This window comes from Leucopleurus acutus (genome assembly GCF_964270905.1).
Source record: "Leucopleurus acutus genome assembly, chromosome: 3".
Lineage (NCBI taxonomy): Eukaryota > Metazoa > Chordata > Mammalia > Artiodactyla > Delphinidae > Leucopleurus > Leucopleurus acutus.
The window spans coordinates 75,042,024-75,068,365 of NC_139145.1; the positions used below are offsets into that span (position 1 = coordinate 75,042,024).

The 26,342-nt window shown below is 41.6% G+C and overlaps 1 protein-coding gene and 1 pseudogene across 2 annotated transcripts in view; one reads left to right on the top strand and one right to left on the bottom strand.

Moving 5' to 3' along the window:
• Positions 1–26,342, bottom strand: part of SNX24 (sorting nexin 24) — a 161,588-nt gene that overhangs the window by 128,254 nt on the left and 6,992 nt on the right. The gene's annotated exons all lie outside the window — the stretch shown is intronic.
• Positions 9,662–11,430, top strand: LOC309959907 (SNW domain-containing protein 1-like; annotated as a pseudogene). Its single transcript has one exon. The product of its transcript is annotated as an SNW domain-containing protein 1-like (transcript).

Consider the following 26,342-nt stretch of genomic DNA (forward strand, 5'->3'; position numbering starts at 1 on the left):
ACTGAGAGAGAGTTCCACATTAAAGGGGACTAAAAAGACATGACAACTAAACGTAATGCTTATCTGGATACTGTACCAGAAGGAAAAAAAAAAATGCTCTAAAGGATATTATTGAGACAACTGACAAATTTGTGATACAGACTACAAAATAATCCTGGGTCAATGTTAAATTTCCTGATTTGACAGTTTCACTGTGGTTACGGTAAGAGAATATTCCTATTTTAGGACACACAGATTGAAATAATGAGGAGTAGAGGTATAATATACACAACCTACTCTCAAAGGGTTCAGAAAAAGGTTACATATATAAAAAGAGGGACGTAGGGAAGAGAATGATAAAGCAAAAGTGGTAAAGCTTTAAAAATTGATGAATCTGGGCTTCCCTGGTGGCGCAGTGGTTGAGAGTCCGCCTGCCGATGCAGGGGACACGGGTTCGTGCCCCGGTCCGGGAAGACCCCACATGCCGCGGAGCGGCTGGGTCCGTGAGCCATGGCCGCTCAGCCTGCGCGTCCGGGGCCTGTGCTCCGCAATGGGAGAGGCCACAACAGTGAGAGGCCCGCATACCGCAAAAACAAAAAAACAAAAACAAAAACAAAACAAAAAAAATTGATGAATCTGGTTAGAAAGAAATGAGAATTCTTTGTACTATTCTTGCAACTTTTTTGTACATTTGAAATTATTTCAAAATAAAGTTTAAAATATATTCACTCTGGCCCCATTACCTCTATGACCTGCCCTCTCTCTGTTTAATAAGCTGGTCTGATTGAATAACAGGTATCAAGGAGTGGGGAGGTGGGTAGGGCTATGAGGGTACCAAGAGTGGAGAGCACCTCTGCTGAGGGGTCTGTGCTCAATCTCACCTGCTGACTCTTCTGTCAGAAACTTTCTCTTAATCCTCACCTGACATACTTTACAGTCTCTCTTGCTTATTCTGCATTATTAAAGTTTAAGATGAGTCAAGTGCAGTTGGGGCTATAATTATTGAGCGCAGACTTTACTGAGAGAAATGGATTGTCTGACATATGTTTTGTCAGATAAAGAAACAACTGAGGGTCATTCAATATAACAATAATAAGTAGAGAGATGATCCATAATTCATATCAGACCAACTTATTCCTATAGGAACCCAAGGAAAAGTTAGAAAATGTGTTTCATGTCTGAGACTTCCAAATTTTAATTTCATAAGTTAAAATGGACACATATATTCAACTGAATAAAGCAAACAGTGTCATTAACCCTCTGACACTGTCTGCTTCCTCTATACAACCAATGAGATTACCACAAAAATATTTATCAGTCTATCCAAGCGAAGTTCTAACGTAAGAATCAGTGATGTGACAATCTTGGGTAATACATTTCTGACAGTTCTGAAAGCCTACTGGATGCATTAACCCTTTAACGTAATGCGCAGACATTAATAGAAGTTCAGAGAGTTATGACAAAAGTGAACCATCTCTAAAGCAACCAATTAATCACATTAGTTTAAAATTTGAAAAGAAAAAAATACAATATTCAGGAAGATATGCCATCTGTTCATTTCAAGACATCAAGAGATTTAGCTAGATACGAACTATAGATGAACAAATACAGAAAGATGCTATTACATTAATAAGACTGCTTAACGAAAAAGGAAATCAAATATACAGAAATACAACTTAAAGAGCTGTTTCATCTTTGGCAAGAAGGTAGTCTGGAGTTGTGATTTGGAATAAGTGATTTCTCAGCCTTTCTTGGGGTCACAGATGTGAAAATCTGCAGACCTCCCTGGAAACATACATACACATAACATGCAAGATTTTACAGGCAGTTCCAAGATGAGGAAATTGTGTTGAGGGGCAGTTACCTCCTACCTTCTGAAACACAGATGAGCCAGTTAACTGACACTGACCAAACATTGGTAGCCCAGCTGACTCCCCCTCTTGCCTCGACACTCCTTGCTCTGTACTCCATCTCTCCTTCTCTGCTCCCCTGTCCTTTGCTCTGCCCCATCCATTCCTACACTCCACCCCCCGTCTCTGTGCCCAGCCGGCCCCAATTCCTCACCCATTCCCATTTCTCCCTCATCCTTCCCATCCCCATTGCCTTAACTGGTCCAGATATGGAAATAAATTATACTTTTGAGTGATTTAACTAAAGTTTTATGTTATTATTCATAATTTTAAAAGCCAGTGAGCTGAAAATTTTGCATTTACAGACAGAAGATTGAGAGATTGGGAGGGGGAAAAAAGAAAAAGAGATGAAGGGAGGGAAAAACAGTGTTTTCCAAGAAAAAAAAAAAAGTTGTTTTATATCGGGCTGTTACTTTTTGTCTTTGTATTTTTCCCCCCCAGGTCCATACTAGGAAAAAGTGCCGCCCTCCGCCCCCGCCTGTGACAATCAGGAGGGTTTGGGAACACAGAGAGCCCTGAGCACCCACAGTGGGACCAGAACATACGGCCTACAGATGAGGGCAGGAGATTCTTCCACACTGGGCCAGGGTCAGGGCCAGGAGGCCAGACACCGAGGGGCGGGCTCTAGAACCAGGACCTGGCAGATGCTGAGATGGTACTAAGTCCAGCCTCCAGGAATCGGCAGGTGCATTTTATATACCTTTCCAGGTAGCTAGCGCTGTCCAGGGCTCTGCCATATACTCTAAATCATGACAGGATGACACTACGGGACAAAGGCGAACCGACAGGGGATTATGTGAGGAGAGGAGGGAGACCAAGTTCAGCCACACTCAGCCACAGTTTGTCGACAAAATTCATAATCCCTCTATTGTGGAAATTATTTGCAGGTGAGTTATTTCACAATTAGACAAATTTTTCACGCTCTTAAGGCAAAAGTCCACAGAGGCACCGCTATCCATCTTTCATTTATTGTATGTTCCCTCCATGTCAGGCACCATACAGAGGTATAGGTAGAGATATTTATATTTCTACGTATTCATAACTTAATGTCATCCTCAAAATAACCATATGATGTAGTTATATAAGCCCCACTCTGTAGATGAGAAATCTGAAGTCTAGCCCAAATCACCCAAAGTCAAACACACTAAGTCAGAAGATGGAATCGGAATACAGCTCTGTCTCTCTGACTCGGAAGCCTGTGCTCTAAGCCTGAGTTTCTCAGCTTCTCAAACTTTCCTGTGCAGGTGCATCTCCTGGGGATCTTGTGAGAATGCAGAGTGATTCCCGTAGGTCTGGGGTGGGTCCTGAGAGTCTGCATTTCTAACAAACACCCACCAGGGCTGCTGCTCCGTGGACCACATATTGAGTAGCAAGGGGCTAAATAAACTATTACATTTACTAGACTCATTCCATACTTACAGCTGTGACTTCTAAAATGTGACACTGCTGCCAGAAATACACTTCTAAAGAGTTAACTACTTTAAAGATAAAAACAAGCAATATGTTTTACAGCTATTAAACTGTGCAGGGATTTTTATTTTATAATTCAGAAAACACACGCTTGTAACCTAAAACCAATTTTTAATGAAATAAAATGCATCTCCAATTTTTTCTGCATGCAATCCTGTTGTTTACAGCCAGAAGAATCTCTTCAGTGTCCTATGCCCAAACCAGATGCATCCCGCGTTTCTACCGGGAAGCCATCAGAATCTATTAAAATTACTGTACACTGATAGCAGCAGGGACATGACAAATCGCAGGCCAAGAGTCAGATACCACAGAATGTATTTCAGGGCTTTGGGGGCAGGCCCATTTGCAACCAAATGATATTGTGTGAGGCTGGCATGCTCAGTGCATGACAAACTGATGCAATTTCAGTGCTGTCTGCGGGCCAGGGGAGATTTCTCTGATGCTGGTTGTGGTTAGTTTACAGAATTGTGCAGAGTTCCCAGATTTGAATCACTTGGGGCCTGAAAGGGCTTCACTTGACAAGCTACAAATAATTACACTCTACTCTTTCCATTGTACTCTATTATTTTGCCCCCCTTATCTCCAGGATTTGAGCTTTTGTGAACAAGCAAGGTCGGCTTCTATTTTGACCACAACACAAAACATTGTTCTTTTCTGATATGATAAATAAAACAAGGCCCTGCAGACTAAACATTTTTATCAGGCCCACTTTCCACTTTTATAGGCAAAAGTCAACTTTGAGCTCAGTTAGAAAGGGTGAGCTGGACAAAGCAGGCAGGCAGGTTCCTGCAATCCTCACTTAAGGATGGGCTCTCGCTCTCTGGTTATTGCAAAAACCTCATTTGAAAAATGGGATATTGACTGACAGATAAAGGGCACATGGGCAGTGGCTCTTAACAAGGTTTCTACTTCCCTTGTTCCCCTCCCTCTCATCTCCAGCTCCATCCTAACAGCTCTCATTCAGATATTCATAATGAAAAAGTTTTCCCAACATGCGATGCATGCAATTAGAACCAAGCTGTCTTACGTCAGTGCACTGCTCAGAAACACCAGAGACTCCAAACTCAAGTTTGCTATTGAAGAAAGCAACTTGTGGAAGATTTTAAAGAGCATATCACCCAACTTCAGGTGGCTCCTAAGGATAATATATTGATTATTGCTCCATGTATTTTAATTGAGTAAATGTGAAGCTTTATGCTTTCATACTTTTCCAAAGAAAAACACAAGATTTTTTGTTTAAACTCCAATGTCAAGTAACATTTCATAAAGTTCTGGTCTCCAGAAAAGTTAAAAAAAAATCTATAATGATGATTAACACTGACTCAAATAAAGTAATCTAAACATCCCCTTTTAAAATCTGTTAAGCCTTGAGTATAGGTCAACCCTCCAGACTTAATTTTTGCAACAACACTATGACGTGCCTACAGAATTTCATATAATAAAAACTGGTCATTACTATCCCCATTTTAGAGATCAGGAAACTGAGGCATGGAAAAGTAAAGTAACTTGCTCAGTGAGTCACAGCTACTAAGTGGTAGCAACTGGGAACTGAGCCCAAAGAATGACTTGAGCTGCCTTGAATACGGCTTCCTAGTTCCACAATTCCATCTACCTAAGGCCAGGTGGAACACAAGCCCAACGTATCTCATCTAAGCAGAAACCAAGAGCCTGGAGAGTATTCAGGTTGACAGTAGAGAAAAAGAATAGTGAGATTAAATTCTCATCAGTAGCTAAAGGATCTAAAACATAAAATTTCAGCTCCCCAAAGTGGACACCTTGATCCTGCCTCAGTACATGACTTGCTGTAAACTGGACCCCTCCTACTCTTCAAATCTGGCTTGTCTAATATGGCAACACTCACCACAAACCACTATTGGGCATTTGAAATGCGGCTAGCCCGAAGGGAGGTGTCCTCTACATGTAAAACACACCCAATTTAAAAAGCTACTACAGGGCTTCCCTGGTGGCGCCGTGGTTGAGAGTCCGCCTGCCGATGCAGCGGACACGGGTTCGTGCCCCGGTCTGGGAAGATCCCACATGCCGCGGAGCGGCTGGGCCTGTGAGCCATGGCTGCTGAGCCTGCGCGTCTGGAGCCTGTGCTCCGCAATGGGAGAGGCCACAACAGTGAGAGGCCCGCGTACCGCAAAAAAAAAAAAAGCTACTACAAAAAATATAAAATATTCATCATTTTATATGGATGACAAGTTAAATAATATGTTGGATTTATTGGGCTAAATAAAATATATTATTACAATTCATTTCACCTGTTTCTTTTTACTTTTTTAAATATGGCTACTAGAAATATGTGGCTCGCTTTATATTTCCCTTAGATGATGGGCTCTAAACTCACCCCTTAATCCCAAACTTTGTATGGCTGAGTCATTGGCACAAGCTGGTTACCTGACAAGAAAAGCAACTCCAAGAACAGAAGTCTGCCTCGCAGAAGCCTCTTTTCCACTTACACTCCTTCTCCCTTCAGATTCCTCAGGCTCTCACACCACTGTCCCCTCCCCTTGACCTTGAAATACTCACTGTCAGTGTTCTGATTTAGAAAGAGCCTTTACCTGACCCTGCTTTTCTTCTTGCTGCTGTGCTTTCTTTCCCTCCTTTCACTGTCAAAGCACCTGAAAGGGTCCACACTCCATTTTCCTCACTCTCTCCAACTTCCCTAATTCGCTGCAATCTGACTTCCATCCCCCCCACTGAAACTGCTCCTCAAAGGTCCACATCCTCACCTCTTCCTCCTGACCCCTCTGTTCTCTCTAGAACAGCTGCTGGGCCCCTAACCACACAGTGGGCCTCGCCTACCCATGTGCTTCACCTGGACTGATGACCAACCAGGCACTTGGAAGACAGGGACAAAACCTATGTATCGAGCTCTGTCGACCTGTCTGTTGGACTCTGTCGACCTTTGCCCCAATTCTATGCTGAATTCTCTGCTGCAGCCCCTTCATGAATGTGCACGAACCCTTAGCTTAAAACTTCCCCAGTTTTGCTGTTAGGGGAGACACTGCTTTGGGAAAGATCCCCGGTGTTCTCTTTACTTGCTGCAAATCTTCATCCTTCCTTCTCCCCGATCCTTGGTTTGGATGTATCTTTTGGCTCAATACCCACCAAGAGGCAAACCCAGTTTTCAGGTAACAGACTCCTCCCCTTGCCTCTCCTGTCCAGAATCACACTGTGTCTCAAGCATCATCTGAACAGTGAACATGAAGACACAGTCAAGGGAATAAGAAGCAAACTCTTGGGCAAAGGTGAAAATCTTGTCATTGGTTACTAGGAGGAAGTGAAACTGGAATTGGTTCAGAAACGGAAAACACAAGCTAACCAACTGGGGGTGGGAGAGCAGGATAGGTTTCCTGCAGGCAGAAGAACATGAGATTCGGAGGCATGAGAAGCCCAGGGCCTCCAGCAACTGAGCTATGGGGGAGCAGTTCAGGCATGTAGGGCAGAAAGTGGCAAGTGAAGAGATCAGAGGTGGAGGACTAAATTTTATTTTATTTATTTATTTAATTTTAACATCTTTACTGGAGTATAATTGCTTTACATTATTGTGTTAGTTGCTGCTGTATAACAAAGTGAATCAGCTATATGTATACATATGTCCCCATATCTCCTCCCTCTTGCGTCTCCCTCCCACCCTCCCTATCCCACCCCTCTAGGTGGACACAAAGCACCGAGCTGATCTCCCTGTGCTATGCAGCTGCTTCCCACTAGCTATCTATTTCACATTTGGTAGTGTATATATGTCAATGCCAATTTTTTATTTACCTTTTTTAGCTACCAATTCTAGACAGTTTCTAAAGCCCACTGTTCTGGAATCCCTCATACCCACCCTATGGCACTGTCCCTTCATCCTGTCACTTCTCCATCCCCCTACCCTAGCCTGGTCCACGGCAATAGCCTCATTGCTGACTCCAATCAACCCCCTTTGGAAACATTCTGTACATCAAGGTAAGTTTAATCCACATGACGTCCTCATTTTCATGTCACTTGGCTGTTCAGAAATATGCTCTGCAGCCCTGTTTACCTCTGCACAAAGTTATCCGATTTCAAAGTTTCCGATCCCATCCTTACCTGCTGCTGGTGACAGGCATTCTCTCCTCTCCACCCCCCCCCCAAAGCAACTCAGACATGCCACCTTCTAGAATGTGCCCTCCTCTCCCCAATCCCCGTCAAAAGTGGAATGAACTCTGACACTTCAACGATGGTGGCTGCCACCCTCCAGGAGAAACAGAGAAAAGGCAGTCCTCCACAGGGACCTCTGCCACCTGGCTCTGCCCCATGTACCCAGAATACTTCACCCTCCACCTACCACTACCTCCTGCACACTGGACACTGCTCTCTTCCCATCCCCCATCACATAATGTTCATTTACATGTTTTTACCTTTTGGGGGGTAGGGGTTCCTTCACAAAAGGCTTATCCTTTCCATCTGCTTATCTAGATCCTACCTATGCTTCAAAACACAGCTGAAGCCATTTCTTGTAGGAAGTCTTCCCGGTACTTTACTCCTCACTGATGTCATTCTCAAAACCTCCATTCAATACAACTTGTTATTTTTCTACCTATTACCATAAAGCATTCATTATTGCTTCATGGGTGCTGTGTCATTTGTGTAGAACTAAACTGCAAACTCCTTGAGGGCTGGAATCATGCATTGTTGTTGTCGATTGCCCGTAGCTGGCAACAAGCAGGGATTCGAAGACTAGATTTACTAAGTTACACAGATTAATTATGCTACTTTATAACAGATAAATGCTTTCCTTCCTTTGTATGCTAAGACTAAGAGCACAGAGGTTAAATGGCAGTGACCTTTAATAAGTTCCATCTATCCTTCATGGAACTATCCCTGAAAATTAACTATCTTACAATGTTACAGATATATTAACTAAGCAGTTGATCAGTTCAAAATATGTTAAGGGGCTTTCAAAGACTAATATTTCTTTATTTTTATAAACTGACACTATGATAAATGGCCAATGAAAATGAATACATTACTAACATAGAGCAAATGTTGTTTTTTAAAAACTCTCCAAATCTAAAAAACTGGAAAATAAACATATACTTTGAAAATGACAGTACTGTAGTCAACTTAAGAATCCAGGGCCTATCCACATTCACTTAAGAACAATCTGTACAGCACCTGAAGAACATCAGTGGAACTGTTTATAAAGGTTTAAATATAAAATCGTGCACAAGAAATTCAGGAGGAAAGATCACAACTCGACAGTTCTCCATCATGCCAGGAGGCGCTCCTGCATGGACCCAGGGCAGCCAAAGGAAGCAAAAACTGGATAAATCAAACAAAAGAAGTACTTAGTCTAGCTTTTGCATATCTAACGTTAAAACACACACACAAGATTTTAAATCACTTTTCACCATTATTATTTAATAAGCCAGGTCCTGGAACTTTTGGTTCTGTACCCATTTTCAACATGAAAATGTTTCCTATATTTTAACTCTGCACATTACTGGACATTCAAGCTTACAAAACACTTCCTTCAATTACCAAAACTCACTCTCCCATGGGCTATCCTTTGTACTGAGTTTCTGTTTCAAGTTTCTCTCCAGGGTTTAATAACGATACTGGAAAACTCTTTTTGGTTTGCTAAATCAACCCCCAATGAACCGGGTGCATGGCTTCCAACTCTGACCTCCAAATCCCAGGAACATTCCAAAAGGTACTAGCATGATGCCCCTCCACCAGGACCACTTGGGCAGCAACGACACCAGAGCCCTTCGGATCCAACTGGTTCAGGGGGAATCCTGGTCACTGGAGCTGCTGGCACTTTGGTCCCATCAGGAATAACTCTGCACACCGCACCTCTCACCGCACCAGAATCACAGCCGGCTTCATTACAATCTCCGGACAGAAGGCTTACGACATGCAATCTACCTGGCAGGCTAAACAGCTTCCTCCTGTGCAGTGTCGACTCCAAGAGACTTCGGACCCCTGGGCAGGTGGCACTGAGCAGGAGAGCACGGATGCCCAGGCCAGAGGTAGAGAAGACACGAGAAAAGGTAAAATGTGTGCTTCTCACGTGCTGCCGCAATAAAGAAATCTATCATTCTCCTCCTGTTTTTTAGATCCAGGATAGTAACAGCAACTATTTTTTAGTGTATGTCCAACACCATAGTATGTGCTTTTCATTTGTTATCTCAGTTACACGTTTATCTTCACAACTCTCAGTGCCAGCATTCCCCCAGCCTTACAAACGAAGAGACTGAGTCATTAGGACACCTGTCCAGGTGAGAACCCAGGTCTGGCTTACCTTCAAGCCCAGACACTTTCCGCCCTGCTGCACTCCCCCTAGACTGCGTATGCCTCAAGCAAACGATGGCAAAATATTAAAAGAAGACTTCTTTAGAAGTGCATATTTGCACGGGCAAACCATAAGACTCATCTACTTTTTCCCCATAAAAATGAAGTCCTGAGATGGCGCTCACCAGCTTTTTGCCTGCACCTACTCAGCTATCTCAGGACCAGCTTGAGGCTGAACAAAAGGCAAGATCGCAGAGATCACGACAGACCTCCCTGGTCTCCTCCCGAAGAGAACCTCCCCCATACGGGTACCGGAAAGGCTGGATACCTCAGTTATTAGAGGATTTGGGAGGTGGAGGTGCTTTTCCAGAGAGCCACGTGGCCCAGTATCCCCTGGATATGGGACGAAAGAGAAAAATGTCAAATGCACTGGCCACTCAGGTGCATGCTAAAGGAAAAATTAAGTATGATGCAACTGCTCGACAGGGACAGTCAAAAGACAAGGTCATTTATAGCAAGTACACTGACCTGGTTCCCAAAGAAGTCATGAATGCAGATGACCCAGACCTGCAAAGACCTGATGAAGAAGCCATTAAAGAGATAACAGAAAAGACAAGGGTAGCCTTAGAAAAATCCGTATCGCAGAAGGTTGCTGCAGCCATGCCAGTCCGAGCAGCAGCTGATAAACTGGCCGCTCCTCAGTATATCTGATACACACCATCTCAACAAGGAGCGGCGTTCAACTCTGGAGCTAAACAGAGAGTTATTCGAATGGTAGAAATGCAGAAAGATCTGATGGAGCCTCCAAGGTTCAAAAGTAATAAGAAGATTCCCCGGGGACCACCTTCTCCTCCTGCACCTGTCATGCACTCTCCTAGCCGAAAGATGACCGTGAAGGAAGAAGAGTGGAAGATTCCTCCCTGTATTTCAAACTGGAAAAATGCAAAGGGTTATACAATTCCATTAGATGAACATCTGGCAGCTGATGGAAGAGAACTGCAGACAGTTCACATCTATGAAAATTTTGCAAAACTGGCCGAAGCCCTCTACATTGCTGATCGGAAGGCTCGTGGAGCTGTGGAAATGCGTGCTCAAGTAGAGAGAAAGATGGCTCAAAAAGAAAAGGAGAAACATGAAGAGAAACTTAGAGAAATGGCCCAGAAAGCCAGGGAGAGAGAAGAGCTGGGATCAAAACCCATGTGGAAAAAGAGGATGGGGAGGCACGTAAGAGGGATGAAATCCGGCATGACAGGCGAAAAGAGAGACAGCATGACCGGAATCCTTCCAGGGCAGCTCCAGATAAGAGGTCGAAACTGCAGAGAAATGAAAATCGAGGTATCAGTGAAGTCATTGCTCTGGGTGTGCCCAATCCTCGGACTTCCAATGAAGTTCAGTATGACCAAAGGCCCTTCAGCCAATCCAAGGGTATGGCAGTGGGTTTGCAGGTGGAGAAGATGAAATTTACAATGTTTATGATCAAGCCTGGAGAGGTGGTAAAGATATGGCCCCAAATATTTACAGGCCCAGTAAAAATCTGGACAAGGACATGTATGGTGATGACCTAGAAGCCAGAATAAAGACTGATAGATTTGTTCCCGATAAGGAGTTTCCTGGTTCAGACAGTAGACAAAGAGGCCGAGAAGGACCAGTTCAGTTTGAGGAGGATCCTTTTGGTTTGGACAAATTTTTGGAAGAAGCCAAACAGCACGGTGGCTCTAAAAGACCCTCAGATAGCAGCCCCCCCAAGGAACATGAGCACGAAGGCAAGAAGGGAGAAAGGAGTAGATATTTTCTTCAGAGTGAATGAACTATTATTCATAACCCTAATGATGCAAGTCATATGGGGGAACACTTTGTAAACGGCCAGGATAAAAATCAAATCTGGGTGTCAGAGCCCAGCACTACTTTTTATTATAGGAGAAGGGGTGGGGGGATGGAAAAATTCTACTTTGAATTATTTAGTTTTTTTAAAGAGTGGGTTGTGTTTGTGCTTCTCCTACCTTTTGGCATTTATAGAACATACTGCTCCACACATGGAATTAAGGCCACTTCCTTTCGAGTGACATCAGTACTTTGGGGTTAATATTTTGTCTAAGAATGACTGCTTACAAATAAAGTTACCCCAACCACAGTGCGTAGAAAGAAGGATGTTCACACATTGGAACTGTCCTGCCAATGTTTGCCCCTGTTGTGCTCTGTTTTAATTTAGAGTGGGGAAAGTACGCTCTTGCTTGGTGCAACTATCTGTTTCCAATAAAAACATTCAGACCAAAAAAAAAAATGAAGTCATACACAGATGTAGAGAACAAACATATGGACACCAAGGGGGGAAAGCGGCGGGGGGACGAGGGGTGGCGGTGGGATGAATTGGGCGATTGGGATTGACATGTACACACTGATGTGTATAAAAAATAATAATAAATGAAGTCATAATATTCAAGCTCTCTGGAGTTCTAAGTAAACTTTTTTCATGGCACTGTATTTTGCATTTGGCAAAACTTTATCTTTAATTGGTTTTGACAGAGTGTGTCTACCGGACATGAGAAAATCCTAAACAGTTCATGAATAAAATAAACACAGGTCAAACTCTAATTCAACTTCATGAACCCCAAATCGCTTTGCCATACTGGAATTTCTATGAAATGTTTACTTGAGAGGCATTACTCTTGTTGTTTTTGTTTTGCTTTGGTGGTAAAGTGAAGGAACAGGAGAGGGGTTCACAGTATCCAATGTACTCAAATCAGGAATCCCACACAAGCCTAACTTAGGGAACTCTCTATAGAAATCCAACATAAAGATTTAAATTCTTAGAAACAAATGCCAACACTAACTACTACAGAACCAACCACGTGTTAAGGGCTTTACACCTATTATTTCACTTGATTAAAACAATCCCTAATGGATATAAAGCATTCCTAGTATGCCTATTTATGAGAACCAAGGCTCAAAGCATTTAAACAACTGGGGACTGTTAAACACATGGTTAGGAAGTGGCTGGGTGTCATCCAAGGTCCACTCTTCAACAGTGTTGCTACTTCCCTTCTCACAGAAAGTTCTCTCAAGGAGGTCAAGGTTACAAAATAAACATAAGCATCTGCCTGATTCACAAAGGCTGGCTCTAATGCTGCATGGGCCAGTATCAGAACAAGTACAACACGCTGACACTTGTCAGCACCCAAGGACGCACATCAATTTTCCCCTCTACTTGGACCATCGTACCCATTTAATGCTCCCTGGTTGCCCCATGTGTTAGGCAACAAGGAAACTTGTTGGGAGACCCCGCCCCCAGCTGTCTTTCACACAGGCTTCTAGACTGTGTTTTGGTACCTGGTCTTCAGAGAAGGACTGAGCCAAGGTTGTGAAGGCAGAGAGAGGCCTAATTACAGCGGTAGCTCTTTTTGCACTAAACGTAATCTGAGGCAGATCCTTGCCAGGCAGTTCACATGCCTCATGCCATTTAATATTGGCAATGACTTTATGGTTAGGTATTATCGTTCACCTGTTTTAAAGATAAGAAAACTGAAGTTAACAGTTTGCTCATATTGAAGCTTGTTAACATAACTGTGTTTATACATTCAACTCTCCATGGAACAATACAGGATTAGTTGATTTAACTATAGCTCAGGTGTACATGGTGTTCACAAACAGGAAGAATCTTTCTGAAAGAGAGTTCTGGGATTTCTTGAGGGTCTTGGAAAGAAACTGCTGAAAGTGATGGCAACCTTAGGGCCCAGTACAGCACCTGGTGTACTGTAGGCCTTCAAGAGCCATTGGTTGAGGACTTCCCTGGTGGCACAGAGGTCAAGAATCTGCCTGCCAGTGCAGGGGACACAGGTTCGAGCCCTGGTCCGGGAAGACCCCACATGCCACAGAGCAACTAAGCCCATGTGTCACAACTACTGAGCCTGCACTCTAGGGCCTGCGAGCCACAACTACTGAGCCCGCCTGCCCCAACTACTGAAGTCCGCGCGCCTAGAGCTTGTGCTCCACAACAAGAGAAGCCACTGCAATGAGAAGCCCGTGCACCGCAACCGAGAGTAGCCCCTGCTCGGTGCAACTAGAGAAAGCCCGCGCGCAGCAATGAAGACCCAATGCAGCCAAAAATAAATAAACAAATGTATTAAAAAAAAAAAGAAAAAAGAACCATTGGTTGGGTAATTCCCTGACTGTCCAGTGGTTAGGACTCTGCTTTCACTGCTGAGGGCCTGGGTTCAATCCCTAGTCTGGGAACTAAGATCCCCCAAGCCACGTGGCCAAACACAAGGAAAAAAAAAAGAACCATTGGCTGAATAAATGAATGTAAGTAAATATTGGGGCTGATGAAATTGTGCCTCACACTCCACATCTCCATGCCTTCACCCAGCCCTCACCCACTGCCACCTCTCATGGCTCCGGCCTGCGCCTGGTACTTGTGCCGGGCTCTCCCTGCCAGCCCTGCTTGGGGCCCTACACAGCACCCAGTACACGAACTTACTCACCCTAATCACGTGAACTCTGAGCTAAACTTCCAATAAAGCAGACTGTCGGCCTCCACAGCCAGGCATTTAGAATCCTCTAGGTCACAGAAAGATGAACTCCACAGAACTTTTCTAAAACCGGGACTTACTGAAGGAACAAACCCTGACTGCAGAAACAGCTTCTAACACAAAACTCCAGGTTAACAGTGACATTCGTTCAAACTGCCGTCATCTGAACCTGCCTAAACCTGAACACTGATGAGTCAGAAGTCAAAAGTTCTACTTCTGCTCAGATAAAAGCACACAAGAATGGGTCTGGGTGGGGACTGGCCCAGCCCCACTGCCAGGCCAGAGGCATACGCTAAAACACTTAACAGATTTAGGTTTGGTTGTCTGCCTTCTTCTAAAACGACCTGCTTATATCAGGAGAAAGGAGGAAAACAATTCAAAGTTTTACCTGCGAACACTATTAGGAGTCTACAGTGAAGAAGAGTGGCTGGAATTTCATCTAAGCACTCAGTGATCAATAAATAAACAGCAGTTGTCAACAATCGGTTGTTTAACCACATAATCAACATTCTTCACTTGTTTTTACATATGAGGTGATAAGCACACTTTAGATGTCATTCTCTAATCTGAAAGCGTTGCAAGGGTCTTTTTTTTTTTTTTTTTTTTTTGCTGTACGCGGGCCTCTCACCGCTGTGCCCTCTCCCGCTGCGGAGCACAGGCTCCGGACATGGCTCACGGGCCCAGCCGCTCCGCGGCATGCGGGATCCTCCCGGACCGGGGCACGAACCCATGTCCCCTGCACTGGCAGGCGGACTCTCAACCACTGCGCCACCAGGGAAGCCCGCAAGGGTCTTTTGATAATGCTTTTATTATTTTTTTGTTTTTTTTTGCAGTATAATTTTTTACATATTTATTGGAGTATAACTGCTTTACAATGGTGTGTTAGTTTCTGCTTTATAACAGCTATAATGAAATATATAATGAAAGTGAATCAGCTATAATGCTTTTTAAAAATAATTCATTTAAAAAGATACAAATGAACTTATTTACAAAACAGAAATAGATCCACAGACATAGAAAACAAACATGGTTACCAAGAGGGAAAGGGGAGGGGAATAAATTAGGAGTTTGGGATTAAAGTATATACACTACTATATATAAAATAGATATACTCAATATTTTGTAATAATCTATAAGGGAAAAGAATCTGAAAAAGAATATATATATATATATACCTGAAAAAGAATATATATATTTATATATACCTGAATCACTGTGCTTAACACCTGAAACTAACACAACATTGTAAATCAACTATACTTCAATAAAATAAATAAATAAAAATCTAAGAACATAAAAAACAATAATTCATTTAAAGCAGTGAATTAAATATGAAGCTACTCAAAGGTGAAAACAAATTTAACACTAGATGAAAGAAAGGTAAAATAGATGATGAAATATTAACCTCTACTGGCAAAAATTTAATTAGAAGGATTAGAAATAACAACAGCTGCCCCAGTCAGAGAGTTCTTACTATGAGGCTGATACTTAATTTGAGATCCTTGACAGAAAACTGAGGTCAACACTTTAGGGAACAGAGGGAGGGTGATGACTTGCACAAGTTGCCTTGCTGGGAAGTTACAAGCCAGAATGTGGTACCAAGTCTGTCTGGTGCCAAAGCTTACCAGTGGCACTCCTTAGAAGTTCCTCAAACTAGCTGACATCAGGAAAGCTTTTTCTAAGTTCGTTTGTTTATGGATCCAAAGACCTCAGAGTGTTTTAAGTGTTCAGTCTTAGGTGCACTTTGGCTGAATCAGAATGTAAATCAGTCCTTCAAAGCTTTAAAACAAAGCTGACATATCTCCTTCATGCTAAATATACACTCTACAGGGCATCTTTTTCAAAACAGGGTAAGCCACCTCCTTAGTTTGCAGGCTTAGCTACAAATTAAAATCACCTGAAGAGCTCAACCTACCAAAGCCTGGGCTCCAATCACCTGAGAATCGCTGGGGATGGAGCCTGAAAGTGCGCTTAAGAACCACTGACTTACCCTATTAAGATGTGCTGGGGCAAGTCACCTCCCTTAATGATCTCCACAAGCACTGGGGATATTTTTAGTGCAGTTCTTAACTTTTACTGCTCATCAGTATCACCCAAAGACTTTTAAAAAATTCCAGTGCTCAACCCATACTCCAGAACCATTAGACTGTCTGAGGGTAGGACCCAGGCATGTCTAGTTTATAAAGATCTCCAGGTGATTCCAAGGTGCAGCAAGAGCTGAGCACCATAGCGTTAGCAGCTAATTATTTGCACTATAAGTTCAATCCCTCATTTGGATGGCATCCCAAGGGGTCATCCACCAGCAGCAGCATCACATCGACGATTAGCCTTTTTCTCAGACTCCCTGCCTTCTCCCGAGGCTGGTGATGACACCTAAAAGTCTTTCCATTTGTCAGTCACAATTGCCTTTCCACTTATGGGAAATGCTGCCTGACTCTCCCCTCAGTCCTTCAGAATGGTTCCTACTATTGAATGACTCATCTCATACACACATACAACATGGGTCATTCTCTCACCACTTTCAGTTTTATTACCTCCACTTCCTTTTCTCACTCACTGGCATTTTCAGCACTGTCACTTTTTTTGACCTCGTGGACCATATGGGGTTGATGCTGTTCTGGGCATTGGAACCTGAGCAGAAAGCTACAGGGTGGCTGAAACTAACCTGACATCCCAGGACTCTGCCATTCACTGGAGGTGGGCAGAGCTGCTATCCTGTTTGCTCTAGAGGGTAGCTGTAAAAGTTGACATGAGAAGTTGTAAAAGAGAAGAGCTTTGTGCTGCCTTTCCTTCAGAAGCAAAACTCAGAAGGTTATCCTGAAATTCCCAATGCACACTTTTTGATTAATAACAAATCTGCATGGTTGAGAATAAAAACTTTTGCACGTTTCAGTTCTAAACTTTTGAATTATGTAAACCTTCTTACATGGGACATAAGTGAAAAAAATTCTACAGTGAAGCAAAATGCTTTTTATCCAACAATATTTATATGCAAAAGAAGCAGCATTCACTGTGAAGATATTCTCTCAAAGGGCAAGTAAGGTGTTGATTAAAGCTTCCCTAAAACGTATACTATTTTGGACTACTAATGAATGGCTGACAAGATTAATCTACATTTTCACGGTGAAAACTATCCTCCCTCCAGGCACACACAACATCATCAGTGAAAAAGTTCCTAGCACTAAAAAAAATGCATTTGCTTGATAAAGTACTTCCTATACTAGGTAAGACTTTGTTCATTACTTCGAAAAATGTTTTCAATGCTATCTCAGATTTTTTCTGCAAAACTGGCAATGGAAAACCCACAGACAATGAATTCAGAGTCTATGATGGAAAAAACAGATCTGATTTCCCTACAAATTATAAGATAAAATGTAGCAATAATTTACTCCAATAATTTTTATGGGAAAGATTATTGACTTTCAAAATAAGGTCTCCACTAATATCCTAAGTTAATTTCAATCCTCTACCTAACAATTGGTGCTTGAGAAGGAATTTTAGGATAATATTTAAAAGTTAATTAAAAACAGTATAAGCATTCATGTCAGTCAAGCATGACCTCTGCTCTACAATGCATTTAAATGCATGTCACCTTGACCTGTAACACAGCAATGTAAAAAATTTTGGTCAATATAAATCAAATGTACACTAATTTATTCAGCAGGTTTCCTGGTATCTGAATCAACATTAGAAATCTAACCAGTATTTGTTATTCTGCTATTGACAAAAGGAAGCATATTTAAATGATAACAAGTACTCATGGGTGTCATTTGGAAGTTAAATTGTTCCCCAAGGACAGCCTCCGTAAACATCTACATTTAAAGGTCATTTACCACCAAATTATGAACAACTGTTGCATTTATTAGTACAAGTTCAATAGTTTGGAAGCTGCAGCCATCAATTTTTACTAACAGTGAGATCTAATTGTTCACTAATAATAAACAAGGAAAACAGACCATTTCTATAAACTTTTATTCCCTGCACTATGCTCACTTTTTAAAAATGGAGGTACAAAAACCTTCCATAGGTATGTATTTGAAAACTTTCCAACTTCGGGGAGAACTAAACCATAGTTTAAAATAAATATCAGATAATAAAATATAAAAGCTCGTTTTCTCATGTTATATTCATCTGAACAAAAACAAAAAGGAGGGCTTCCCTGGTGGCGCAGTGGTTGAGAGTCCGCCTGCTGATGCAGGGGACACGGGTTCGTGCCCCGGTCGGGGAAGATCCCACATGCTGCGGAGCGTCTGGGCCCGTGAGCCATGGCTGCTGAGCCTGCGCGTCCGGAGCCTGTGCTCCACAACGGGAGAGGCCACAGCAGTGAGAGGCCCACGTACCGCAAAAATAAAAAAAATAATAATAATAAAAAGATGTACTGACTTTCTACAGGAGTATTTAAGTATTGTTAACTTCACATCATAGTATTTAAGTTTCAGGATGTTCTGACTCAAGGACCTTAACTCCTCTTCTGGGTAAGGGGTTAGAGTGTTTTAGTCCTATACAGGATAGTTGTATCATGTGAGGCAGAATTATGAACTTACTGTCATCTTTATTTGGAGATTAAGTATGGTTTAAGGAGATGCACATGGGTGCCAAGTTGGTAAGGGATGGACTTGGAATGGTTAATTTTATATGTCAATTTGACTGACCCACAAGATGCCCAGATATCTGGTCAAACATTTCAAATTAAGCAGGTCAAAAAACAGGACTTCTGATCTTTCCCCCAAAATGTGCTCTACCCAAATTCATCCACATTTCAGTAAACAGTGCCACCATTCCTCCATTTGCTCAAGCTAAATATCTTGGAGTCATTCCGTTCCTCATTTTTTCTCACACTCCATATCTAATCCATCAGTGAATCCTGTCAGCTCCATCATCAAAATCTGTCCAGAATCCATCCATCTTCCACCACTTTCACCTACAGAACTGTTCTAAGCCATCATCATCTTTTATGTAGGCTACTACAATAGCTTCCTAACTGAGCTTCCAGCCTGTACCTGACCCTCCTATAGTTTATTTTCCACACTGAAATGAGACTGATTCTTTTCAAAGTTAACTCATGTAACTAACATGTAAGGACGGGGATTTCCATCTGTTTTCTCTGCTACTGTGTCCTCAGCATCTAGAAGAGTGCCACTACACTGATCATGTGGTTAGTAATCAATACATACTTGGTGAATCAAATCATTCCTCTGCTTCCCTTCTCTCAGAATAAGCCTTATCCCTCCTTCCCAGACCTACTGGCTATGCACTGCCCAAACCACCACCTCACCTCACATTATCTGCCCCCATCACACTACCTATGACCTCATCCCCTATTATCCCCTATTCTCTGACTCCAGTCCAACCTCACTGGACTCCTTTCTACATCTAAAACACACTGGGCACATTCCTATCTCATGCCCTTTGCACACACTGCTCCTGCTGCCTAGACAAGGTTCCCTAGATAACCTCATGACTCACCCCTCACCTCCTTCAGGGCTCTGTTCCAATGTCACTTCCCCAGAGAGGGCTTCTCTGATGCTCCCCCCGGCACTCTTTATCCCCCTTCCCTTGTTTATTTTACTCAGCACTTATCACTATCTGAGATATTATATAATTTAATTATCATGTTTATTTCTGCCCTTCTCCACCCATCCAACTAAAATGTAAGCTTCTTGAGGGTAGAAACTGTCGACTGACTCTCCTTGAAGAGAGACCTTTGCCTGTTTTGTTCACTGCTATATCCCAAACAGGTGGATTACTGCCTGCCACTCAGTAGGTAGTCAGTAAATATTTGTTAAATATTTATTTAACAAATGAGTGACCTGTTTCCATTTTCTCTTGGTATTATCAACAACGCTACAACGAATAACTTTACATGTATATCCTTGTGCATTCATGGATACAGACCAAAAAGTGGGAAGCCTGGGTCAAAGGGTTATATAAATATTTTATTTAATAAATAGTCAAACTGACCTCCAAAACAGATTCTCCAAGTTATAGTCTCACCAACAGTAGGAAAGTCTCAGCAACAGACAGTAAAGAACCGTCTCCCCTCACCCCCATTTTCATCAGTACTGGTTTTTATCAATCTTTTTCACTTCGCCTATCAAAGTTTTTAAAAACTTGGTTTCAACTTTGCCCTTCCTTAATTACTAGTGATACTAACTATCTTGTCATATATTTTTGGTCATTTGTACCTCTGATATTTCTCTCCTCTTAAAAACAAACAAACAAACAAACACTCTCATTACTTGTAGAGCTTCCAGGACAGAATTTCACCTGGGGATCTACAGTCCACTAAACCACTCAACCCAACCTTCAAACTCCAGTCCCACCCCACCACCTACCCACTACCCAGGCTTCTCACCCTTCCCAAGGCCCTTCCTTGAACCTGAAATCATCATCCTCCTTTTCTCAAACTGGCAAACTGCCACTCATCCTTCCAGAACAAGCTCTCATGTCAGCTGCCCTGCACCCACAATACCAGTGCAATGCCTGCAAGAAAGGAGGCACATAATCATCACGAGAATGAACTGTTGCTCTACTGGGCTTGTGTAATTTTGAAAATAAGATTAAGTTCCACTGGCAAGGTGAAGAGAATGGGGAGGGTGTATAAGAGAGAGAAGCTCACGGTTTCTAAAGCAATTTCTAAATTCCTAAATTTATCTAAACTCAAAGAACTAAGAAAAGGCAGATGGTGAGACTCAACCCACATATTGGTTCTTCCTTAGAATAAAAATTTTTAAGTGAAAACCTGAGTAATCTGCGTTTTTAATAAAAATCAACAAGAGCACAGTAGCATATTTAAAATACCCACAACACTCCCTTCAAAAAGGGGGGGGGCAACTAGAAGGGGGACACAGAATGTTTCAAATATGCCCAATCCAGTCATCAGAATTTAGCCAGCAAACTACATGGAATCTACATTCAAATACCACCATTCACCTATCAGATTGGCAAAAATCCAAAAGCCTGACAACATGCTCAACTGGCAAGTGTGTGAGGAAATCAGAACTCTCATTAACTGCTATGGGAGTGCAAAATTGCACCATTCAAGGAAGGGAATTTGACAATGCCCGGCCAAATGAAATATGCATTTACCTTTTGATCTCGTAACCCACTGCTAGGAATCTATTTTAAAGATACACTGACAAAAATACAAAAAGACATATGGACAAGGCTATTGACTGCAGCCAACAATGGAGAGCAAAGAGCTATAGAAAATAATGCAGCATCTCTGCGTCTGCCCAGGTAGCCATCTCCAGGATATACTGTTATGTAAAAAAAAAGCAGGTGGAAGAAAACGTTTTAATGTATTACTGTTTAATCTAAGAAAAGGAGTAGAGGAACAAGCATATTTGTATTTGTGTATATATATTTGTAATATAAGGATAAACCATAACTTTTTTTCATAATGGTCATTAATGGCAGAGGAAGGAAATGGTGAATAGGACATAAATAGAAGTCAGATTTCCGCAGATAAACCTGATGCAGTAGATACTTTACACAAGTACAAAACAAAACTAATTTTTAAAAAATCCCTATGAATACAAAATAAAATGAGACCGGGTAGCTAGTTGGTGTTATCAGAGATGCAGATCCCGCGGATGTGGAGGGCCGATCACGGGACTTGAGCGTCCTGGGATTTGGGTATGCAGAGCGGATCCCGGAACCAATCAATGGGCCACAGATAACGAGGGACAACTGTACTGAGATTTTCAGTGTGGGAGAAAGGAGACACAGTTGAAGACACAAGAAACTAAGAAAATAAATTCCTTCCTTGACCACAGAAAAGATCTAGAGACCTCCACAAATGCGGTCGTCCCTTGGAATCTGTGGGGGATGAGTTCCAGGAGCCCCAAACTCTGTGGATGTTCAAGTCCTTTACAAAAAAGGACACTGTACAGTAAATACAGTCCGCTCTCCATATCCGTGTGCTTGGCATCTGCCGATTCCACGAACTGTGAAAAGGTTTAGGTTGGTTGAATGGGTGTGAAACCCACAGATCCGGAAAGCCGACTATATATACCCCGTGCTCAGATCATGGTCTCTAACTCATTTCCCACTAAAGGTAACCAGACACAGCACCCAACTTGAAAAAGCCAAACTTGAAAATGACCAGAGACGGGACAAAAAGTATATAAGAATGACAAAGGCAGTGGACTGAACTACATAAAACATGCTAATATACATAAATTCATAACAGTGCTAATTTTTAAAAGAAAGCCTCTATGATCACTTTTAGTTTGTGATCTTTGGAGGCAACCAATCCATAATGTTGACAAATAAATAATAAGAGAAAGAATCAAGCATTTATCCTGCCTTTCCTATAAAAACTAAGCTTCAGAGTAACTGATTTATGAGGCAAAGTTCCTTCTTTATACATGTATTCAAGCCAATAAATGAAGAGAGAATGATAAAATTAGTATATCAATGCTAAGCAACCACTAATGAATTAATAGATTCCTTATTAATTAACATTAATTAATACTAATTAATTGATTAATATTGATAATATTAATAGGCAATGTTCTTTGAGGGCTGCTAGCATCACAAATCAAATCTGAAAATGACCAAGCCTCTACCTTTTTACCACGTAAGGAACAGAAAAATGTGTTAATATTTTTATATTACACATGACAAGGATGTAATGACAAGGATGTAATCAGCAAAATCCAGTGTGGGAAACTCTATGAGACAAATGTCACAGTTTATACAACAAAATAATTGTTAAAAAAAAAAGCAAGGGAGAGAGGTAGAAAAAGAACCTATAGATTAAAAAAGATATATTAAGCAATCACATTCTATAGACCTAGTTTCAATCCCAATTCAAACAAGCTGCATTAAAAAAAAAAGAACACGAATGGGAAAATTAAGGAAATGTAAAAATGGATGGATATTTACAATATTGATGAATTATGGCTTATTTTTAAATAATCTGATAGTGATTGTTTTTTAAAAGGGGAATCTTTATTTTTTACACATACAAACTGAAAATATTCACTGACAGGTCTGAGGTTTCCTTCAAAATGAAATCTGGGGGAGGCTGTGCAAGGAGCAGTGGGAAAGAGTAGGAGACAAAACTGGCCATGAGTTTATCATTTTTAAAGCTGAGTAAAGGGCTTCCCTGGTGGCGCAGTGGTTAAGAATCCACCTGCCAATGCAGGGGACACGGGTTCGATCCCTGGTCCGGGAAGATCCCACATGCCTCAGAGCAACTAAGCCCATGCGCCACAACTACTGAGCCTGTGCTCTAGAGCCCACAACTACTGAGCCCACTCGCCCCAGCTACTAAGCCCGCGCACCTAGAGCCCGTGCTCTGAAGCAAGAGAAGCCACCACAGTGAGAAGCCTGCCTACAGCAACAAAGAGTAGCCCCTGCTCGTCACAACTAGAGAAAGCCAGCGCATCAACGAAGACCCAATGCAGCCAAAAATAAATAAATTTTTAAAAATTAAAAAAAAAAAAAAGCTGAGTAAAAAGGTCACTATTCCCTCCAGTGCTGGAGATGTTGAAATTTTCCATAATAAGTGATTACTTTTAAAAGGGAGGGTGAGCAAGACAACAATTGAAAATTAAAACAGAACAGACAAATACAAAGCAAAATAACAGGAAATTGCATTAAAAACCTGAATGAGTACCTGGAAAACTAGCATAAGAATACAAGGTATGAACCCAATGGTTTGCCTGTTTTGGAGAGATGCAGTGGGGGATGGAAGAGAATGGAGAAGGTGGGAAATATGTATCTCCATGCCCGTTATAATACATCCCAATCATTTATATAAACATACTAGTCTCTGTGACCTTGAAGGAAAAAAATATGTAGTAAATAGGGCTAGAAAACTAAACCTGAATTGAACTGACGAAAGTTGTAATAAGAATACGAGTCGGTTAAATGTAATCGTTGCTTCTGTAGTACTTCAAAGTCTCTGCAAAGAGTTTATCTTACATAGCACAAATATTTATCCTGGACTTTGGTTTACATTATTAATTCATGTTACAGAACTTAAAAAAGAAAAAGTAAACTTCAAGGCAGTCCTCACTTGAAATAATATGAATAAATCACGAACATAACTAGAGACACCATTCCTTGCACTTTGTAAGGATTCTCTCACTTCATCCTTAAACCATCCTATAAGGTAGTTACAGGCAGACCTCATTTAATTGCACTTCACTTTATTACACTTTGCAGATATTGCATTTCTTACAAATTGAAGGTTTGTGGCAACCCTACGTGGAACAAGTCTATTAGCACCATTTTTCCAACAGCATTTGTTCACTTCATGTCTCTGTAACATTTTGGTAATTCTTGCAATATTTCCAACTTTTCCATTATTATTATGTTTGTTATGGTGATCTTGTGATTACTGATCTTTGATGTTACTATTGTAACTGTTTTGGGGCACCAGAAACTGTGTCCATATAAGACAGCAAATTTAATCAATAGATGTTGTGTGTGTTCTGACTGCTCCACAAACTGACCACTCACCATCTCTCTCCTTCTCCTTGGGCCTCCCTATTCCCTGAGACACAACAATATTGAAATTAGGCCAATTAATAACACTACATTGGCCTCTAAGTGTTCAAATGAAAGGAAGAGTCGCACATCTCTCACTTTAAATCAAAAACTAGAAATGATTAAGCTTAGTGAAGAAGGCATGCTGAAAGCCAAGATAAGCTAAAAGCTAGACCTCTTGCACCAAACAGTTAACCAAGTTGTGAATGGACAAGTTCTTGAAGGAAATTAAAAGTGCTACTGCAGTGAACACATGAATGGTAAAAAGTGAAACAGTCTTATTGCTGATATGGAGAAAGATTTAGTGGTCTGGATAGAAGATCAAACCAGCCACAACATTCTCTTAAGCCAAAGCCTAATTTAAACAAGTCCCTAACTCTCTTCAATTCTGTGAAAGCTGAGAGAGGTGAGGCAGCTGTAGAATAAAAGTCTGAAGCTGGCAGAGTTTGGTTCATGAGGTTTAAGGAAAGAAGCCATCTCCATAACATCAAAGTGCAAGGTGAAGCAGCAAGTGGTGACGTAGAAATCTGCAACAAGTTATCCAGAAGATCTAGCTAAGATAATGAGTGAAGGTGGCTACGCTACACAACAGATTTTTCAATGTAGATGCAACAGCCTTTTCTTGGAAGGTGTCATCTAGGACTTTTCATAGCTAGAGAAGTCAATGCCTGGCTTCAAAGGACAAGCTGACTCTCTTGTTAGGGGCTAATGCAGCTGGTGACTGAAGCTAAAGCCAGTGCTCACTCACCATTCCAAAAATCCTAGGGCCCTTAAGAATTAGGCTAAATCTACTCTGCCTGTGCTCTCTAAATGGAATATCAAAGCCTAGATGACAGCACATCTGTTGACAACATGGCTTACTGAATATTTTAAGCCCACTGTTGAGACCTACTGCTCAGAAAAAAAAAATTCCTTTCAAAATATGACTAGTCATTGACACTGCACCTAGTCACCCAAAAGCTCTGATGAAGATGTACAACGAGATTCATATTGTTTTCATGCCTGCTAAGACAACATCTGTCCATAGCCTGTGCCATGGATTAAGGAGTAGTTTCAAAATTCAAGTCTTATTTCTTAAGAAATACATTTCAGAAGGCTATAGCTGCCACAGATAGTGATTCCTCTGATGGATCAAGGCCAAGTAAATTGAAAACCTTCTGGAACGGATTCACCAGTCTACATGCCATTAAGGACATTCATGATTCATGGGAAGAGGTCAAAATATCAACATTACCAGATGTTTGGAAGAAGTTGATTCCAACCCTTCATGGATGACTTTGAGAGGTCCAAGACTTCAGTGGAGGAGTTCACTGCAGATGCGTTAGAAACAGCAAGAGAACTAGAACTAGAAGTGGAGCCTGAAGATGCAACTGAATTGCTGCAATCTCATGATGAAACGTCAATGGATGAGGAGTTGCTTCTTATGAGCAAAGAAAGTGGTTTCTTAAGATGGAATCTACTGGTGAAGATTGTTGAAATGACAACAACGGATTTAGAATATAACATAAACTGAGATGATAAAGCAGCAACAGGGTGTGAGAGGACTGACTCCAATTTTGAAAGAAGTTCTGTGGGTAAAATGCTATCAAACAGCATTGCATGCTACAGAGAAACCACTTATGAAAGGAAGAGTCCATCAGTGCAGCAAATTTCACCGTTGTCTTATTTTAAGAAATAGGCACAGCACCAC